Below are 7,227 nucleotides of genomic sequence, written 5' to 3'. Positions count from 1 at the left end.
CAGCAGTGGCAACCGTACCTGTAATTTGTGTCACAAAAATCACAGTACATATTACAAAATCACACATAATCTCAAGGCACATTATAGTTTTTGTAGATATTTCAAAATATCCTTTATACTTCCTACTACTTTGGAAGCACCATATTTAGCAGGGACCTGCTGAAAGATGTTATTATAGAAGCACATATGTTACTTTACATAGTGTAAGTGCCTGACATTAAGCTTTTGATTGCCAAGGCATCCAGTTCAAAGACATCTATCTCAAATAAACACATTGCCAGCTTACGGCAGCTACCAGCTACACAATTAAGTAAGCACCCAGGCTGCCCCCACCCATGAAGTTCTTCTTTTAGAAAGCATTGGGTAATCTAGATAACAGACCAAGTGAGTGACCCCGCTTTTCCCTTCCTGTGCCCAAATCCGCTCTAATGTTTCAAATTCACCAATAAAGAGTGAACGTAGCCATCCTGCCCTTGGACCCTAATAAATGCAGAGCCCCAAGTTCCTTTATCTCTCTCTCTCTCTCTCTTCATGGTCTTGCTATGCGGCCCTCGGGTGTGCCGTGTACCCTCCAGGACCTGAGTAATTAACTTTGTTTTTTCAAAGTTCCCTGATGGTTGTTGGTAAGGTGCATGTTGCAATCATAATAAGAACCACAAGGGCTAGTCCAGCTACAACACTGGCTTTAGTTGAGGAAATGTCCGTGGGGGGCTCCTCACAGGCAGCATCAATGGGCGAGTGCCTCAGGCATTCCTAGATGATAACACTGCTATTGATAGGCTGAGACCAACACAAAACCATGTCACTAATTTGTCATTGTGGTATTTTTATCATATAGTTCAACATTATTGGTGTCCTTTGTAATCCTAAATAATTTTTTGGCATTTCAAAGTTTATTCTGAAAAGAGATGCATAGTTTTCATCAGACTGCTAAAGAATTCTTCACCTACTTGGCAGTCAAAGGCAGATCACATGTAGGTCTATTATCTAGCTCAAAGGAGGCAGAAAGAGAGTGGAAGAGATACCCAACTATTGTAATGCCCTGGCCGGTAAATGTCACATATCGCTTACACTCATATTCCATTGATGAGAGTTTAGTCTCATGGGCACACTTAATTGTAAGGAAGGCTAGGAAATGTAATATATCAGGGAAGCCATGTCCCTATAATTCTACTACAATAGAGAAAGGAAAACAGAATTTATGAATTCTATGACGTCCGTACCACTATGCTTTTTTTTCACTGAATGGTTTACAACATTATATTAGTTTCAGGTCTAAAGCATCACGATTCAGTGTTTTTGCAGATTATACTCCATTATAGGTTATTACAAGATAATGGCTATAATTCCCTGTGCTACACAGTATATCCTTGTTGCTTATATATTTTATACATACCAATACTCTTTTGTGTCCTAGTCCCCAACAAGTTATCTCCCTTTTGTTCTAAGAGTTTATCCATAGATTTTTCTTGTTTTTTCTGTGTAGGCAGATTTATTTTCTCCTTTCCACACCATCTTTTATAATGTTTATTTCTTTTTCTTATCTAGCTGCATTGATTAAGACCTCCAGTACAATGTTTAATAGAAACATTGATAGAGAAAATACTTGTCTTTTTCTCAACTTAGTAGAAATTCTGCTGTAAAATTTCTCTATTAAGTGAGATATTGGTATAGATATATTACCGTTAACCCTTACGAAGTTAAGGAAATTATCTTCTGTTCCTAGTTTGCTAGAATGAGCTGAGATTTCTAAGGTGAACAATGGTAGTCCTTCATGATCTGGCCGCAGGAGTGAATGATTCGAATGAGGTTTAGTCTCTAACAAGATACATGAACTACTTAAGGAACAGTGTCTTGCTAATCCCTGACTCCCCTCTGGAGATACTGATATTCCTCCCAGAACAACTTCTGACTCAACTCATTTGGGGAGATTTAGGAAGGGGCTTGTATAACATTAACTCTGCCCTTTGAGTGTAGGGTCTGTGCTAGAAAACAAAAGCCTGCAAGTCAGGAAACCCACACTAAAATCCTAGATCAGACACCAGACCACTGTCTGATGCTGCCCAACTATAGTGAAACAATTAGTATTTACAGGGCTCTTATCAGGTGTCAGGATCTGTGTTAAGCACATTACATGCTTTGGGGCATTAGATGTTCACAAAAACCTGATTATAGGGATATTATTATTATTTTTTATTGAAGTATAGTCAGTTACAATGTGTCAACTTCTGGTATGTAGCACAATGTCTTAGTCATACATACATATATTCATTTTCATATTCTTGTTCATTAAAGATTATTACAAGATACTGAATATAGTTCCCTGTGCTATACAGAAGAAATCTGTTTTTTATCTATTTATATATATAGTAGTTAATATTTGCAAATCTCCAACTTCCAAATTTATCCCTTCTCACCCCCATTCCTCTGGTAACCATAAGATTGTTTACTATGTCTGTGAGTCTGTTTCTGCTTTGTAGATGTGTTCATTAGTGTCTTCTTTTTTCTTTTCTAAGATTTCTCAAATAAGTGATATCATATGGTATTTTTTTCTCTTTCTGGCTTACTTTGCTTAGAATGACGATCTCCAGGTCCATCCATGTTGCTGCAAATGCCATTTTTCTTTTTATGGCTGAGTAGTATTCCATTGTATAAATATACCACATCTTCTTTATCCAGTCATCTGTTGATGGACATTGCTTCCATGTCATGGCTTGTATATAGTGCTGCTATGAACATTAGGGTGCATGCATCTTTTTGAATTAGAGTTCCCTCCAGATATATGCCCAGGAATGGGACTGCTGGATCATATGGTAAGTCTATTTTTAGCTTTTTGAGGAATCTCCATACTGTTTTCCACAATGGCTGCACCAAATTGCATTCCCAGCAACAGTGTAGGAGGGTTCCCTTTTTTCCATGCCCTCTCCAGCATTTATCGTTTGTGAACTTTTGAATGATAGCCATTCTGACTGGTGTGAGATGATACCTCATTGCAGTTTTGATTTGCATTTCTCTGATAATTAGCAATTTGAGCATTTTTTCATGTGCCTATTGGCCATTCGTATGTCTTCATTGGAGAATAGCTTGTCTAGGTCTTATGCCCATTTTTGGATTGTGTTGTTGTTGTTTTTTTTCCTTATTAAGTTGTATGAGCTGTTTATATATTCTGGAAATTAAGCCCTTGTCAGTGTCATCTTTTGCAAATATTTTCTCCCATTCTGTAGGTTGTTGTTTTGTTTTGCTTATGGTTTCCTTTGCTGTGCAAAAGCTTGTAAGTTTAATCAGGTCCCACTTGTTTATTTTTACTTTTATTTCTATTGCCTGGGTAGACTGCCCTAAAAGAACATTGCTAAAATTCATGTCAGAGAATGTTTTGCCTATGTTTTCTTCTAGGAGGTTTATAGTGTCTTGTCTTATGTTTAAGTCTTTAAGCCATTTTGAGTTTATTTTTGTGTACGGTGTGAAGGAGTATTCTAACTTCACTGATTTAAATGCAACTGTCCAGTTTTCCCAACACCACTTGCTGAAGAGACTGTCTTTTCTCTACTGTGTATTCTTGCCTCTTTTGTCAAAGATTAATTGACTGCAGGTCTGTGGATTTATTTCTGGGCTCTCTATTCTGTTCCATTGATCCATTTGTCTCTTTTTGTACCAATATCATGTTGTTTTGATTACTGTAGCTCTATAGTATTGTCTGAAGTCTGGGAGGGATAATGATATTATTAATGCTCCCATTTTACAGATGAGGAAAATAAGATGTACAAGGGTTTAAGTATTTTTGTGCCATTATCACGCTGTTTTGATTACTGTAGCTCTATAGTATTGTCTGAAGTCTGGGAGGGATAAGGATACTATTAATGTTCCCATTTTACAGATGAGGAAAATAAGATGTTTAAGTACCTTGTCCAAGGTTATAAAACAGTGTAAGTAGGAAAGCCAGGATTGTAATATAACTTCAGTAAAACCAAACTCTATGTTATCAATGAATTTTCTGTACCATAAGTCACTCTTCCTCTTTGGGCCTCCAATTTCTTATCCATAAAACCAAAGTGTGATATATACCACAGGTAAGCAAACCTATATGCAAATCCTTCTGATGGGGGAAAAAAACTAGAAATGTTTGTGGACTGCGTATTTTTCTAAACAGTACATATTTATTTCAAACGGAAAGCACATTATCTGCAAAAGCACTTATGCATTTGCTATTATTTCCTTTTCACTAAAGGGTTTCATTCTAGGGCTAGAATTTTCAGACACTACCTCATTAATAGTCACTGTGCTATTTGTGTGTAATGAATTCTAATACTGGGGCTTTGAATACATATGGTCTGAGATGAAGTCTAGTTGGGTGGGTGGGGGCAGGATGGCATGCACCGGCAAGGGGAAGTTGTTGAAGGATCTGGCATTACAGAGGTATCAAATGTCAGTGAGAATAGGGACGAAAAGACAGATTAACCAGGACATTCACACTTGAGCAAGTGGGACAGGGGTGCAACATTTGGAAAGGTGTCTGATTGGGATGCAGAAAAGGAGATATGAGATATAATGTGAATGAATGACTTTCCTTTTCTATTCCCAGCTTATAAATTAGCAAAACAGGAACTTTGGGAGGGGCAAGGGGGGCATGCACAGGAGAATTCATCTTGTCTCTCTTGTTCTTTTGTCCCATGCTTGTTAGGTCACAAAAGCCACATTCTCAGCAGTAGCTCTCAAGTCTGTGACTCAGCCTTGTAGTGAAAACCACTTTTTGCATCCCACCAATGACAGTTCTGGTTAAGTACACCAAGAAATGTTCTGATGGGAAGGCAGATGAGATTTCATGTTTAAGCCACTGTATTTTTATTATGTTGCGTTCATTGATCTAGTTAATGATACTGGGATATGAGGATATGATCTTCATTTTAACTGCTCCCCAGAGGACAGAGACGGGACATTTGCCAACCCACTCAATTTCCTTGGAGCTGACTAATTGGGCGATTTTCTGACACAGAGAAATAACATGGGCCTTCCTGTACTTTGGCTAATGAGACACTTATTAACTACCTGAATATTTGGCCACAGGAATGGCCTCTTCCACACTCAGTGCAGTTTGGCTAAGGTCCAATCTCCACCCCGCACAAAGGAAGACACGGCCAAGCCCACAGTGATTGCATCAGGCTATACTATTTTCTCCCCATTGCAATAAGCACAGGCAATTAGGCCACAACCTCTTTCCCAATTTTACTTCCATCGGGCCCACAACTTTCCTGAGAAAGAAAATGCTCCTGGTGCTTTTCTCCACAATCAACAGCAACAAAGATCTATCAGATTGGATGGTAAAGTGAAAGAGTTATCTTAGGCACAAAAACTGACTTCAGGGACAGCTACAGCCTTGGTTCCTTTTTCACCAATGTCTGCCACAATACTGATTTCAGGAACGGTGCACCCAGCTCTCTTAAAGTGCCTTTTGCCTTGGAATTTCCTGGGCTCATCCAAAGAGCCTTGTGACTCTGCCCCTCCATGGGAGAGCCAGCTTGATGTCAAAATCACCAGCAGCAACAACAACAAAATAAATTGGACTGCATCAAAATTAAAACCTTGGCACATAGCACATGTGCTATGGACTGAATTATATCCCCCCAACCCAATTCACATGTTGAAGCATTAACCCTCAATGTAACTGTACTTGGAGATAGAGCTTTCAGGAGGTAATTAGTTTAAATGAAGTCATGAGGGTGGAGTCCTAATTCAATAGGATCAGTAGCCTTATAAGAAGAAGAAGAGAGCGATGTCTCTCTTCACAGGCATGTACTTGAGGAAAGACCATATGGGGACATAGAGAGAAGGTCACAATCTGCAAGCCAGGGAGAAAGCCCTCACTAGAAACTGAATTAACTGTACCCTGATCTTGGACTTCCCAGCCTCCAGAACTGTGAGAAATAAAGTTCTGTTGCTGAAGCCACCCAGTCAATGGTGTTTTATTATGGCAGCCAGAGCAGTCTAATAAAACATGATGAAATTATTTATGTCATATGCCCAAGAGTACACAGAAAGTGAGGTCACAGTGGGGTTTAAAGCCAAGTTTGTCCACCTGCCGAGTGCAGGCTTGTCCCACTTCACCAAACCTTTTGGAAACTGTGATGCTTTATCCAGATGTGAGCAGGATATTTGTGCCACTGTCACCCACCTCTCTGAACGTGTCCTCTTCATTGAAGTTTCCTGGGCTCATCTAAAGAGCTGTGTGGATCCCTTACCCATGGAAGACCCAGTGATACGTACAGCTATGTTCAGCAGAGGAGGTCACTGTGTTATGAGGGCTATGAGGGACGCCTGCTAGTGCCAATGAGAAGACATCAGGAGCTTCCTCTTCTACCTGCAAACTATCTGAACATTGAACTTGAAATTGACATCTTATAGTCTCATCATTAAAACATAGCTAATTCACCAGGACTATGATAGTGCTCAGTTTGAAGGTCATGGATAAAGTCCAGCATCTTCCTTTTGATTTGCATCTCCATGTGACTTTTGATCTCTTTCTAGGATGCAGAAACATTGGAGAATTAGGTCACGTAAAGGGTTTTGACATATTCTGACATAATCCAATAACTTTGCCATTAGTTTCAGCCACTTCCCAATGAAGAGAATATTTACCATTGGCAATTCCAGCTCCTTCTTTGAGAAATTCAGTGACCAAATCAATTGCTGGAAGCTCTGCTGGATCTCTGTTTTTCGAGTGTCTGTGAGGTTGAACTCCAAACCCTCCAGGATCTGAGTTTGGGTGCTGGAACATACCCTAGGCGATAGCACAGTCAAAGCTCCAGAAATGCTCACAGGGGAACAGAAGATCCTCCAATCTGGGATTGCCACAGTGAACCTCCAGTAGAGTTGAATGTAATGTCGACATTGTGGAATTACATAGAGAGTAGTACTTTGTTGGGGAAAATGGCAGGTGGTTACTTTAACTTCAGAGCTGTTAAGTGGTTCACGATTGTATCATGAAGCCCAGGTACCAAGAGAACCCAAGAGAGGAACAGTGACATTTTGGAAGGAAGAAAATCTATAAGAGTTGAGGTGAGAGAACCATTAAAGGAATTTAGCTGGATTGAGCACTTCCTGAGCCAGAGACACCTAGTAATCACCCATCATGATTAATCAAACAGTAGCAAATATTTTACAGTTTGCTCACCAAGGGCTAGAAGGGCTTTGTTCCCTGAAAAACTGATAATGATCTAACAGGGGCAGAAAATA

The 7,227-nt window shown here is 39.5% G+C and overlaps 1 pseudogene; it reads right to left on the bottom strand.

Annotated features, from left to right (window-relative positions):
- Positions 1-6,229: 6,229 nt before the first annotated feature.
- Positions 6,230-7,019, bottom strand: LOC123614369 (thyroxine-binding globulin-like; annotated as a pseudogene).
- Between the last annotated feature and the right edge of the window lie 208 nt (positions 7,020-7,227).

Source organism: Camelus bactrianus, chromosome X, assembly GCF_048773025.1.
Source record: "Camelus bactrianus isolate YW-2024 breed Bactrian camel chromosome X, ASM4877302v1, whole genome shotgun sequence".
Taxonomy (NCBI): domain Eukaryota; kingdom Metazoa; phylum Chordata; class Mammalia; order Artiodactyla; family Camelidae; genus Camelus; species Camelus bactrianus.
Note: the sequence above shows the minus strand (reverse complement) of the source record. Positions and strands in the feature narration are given on the sequence as shown.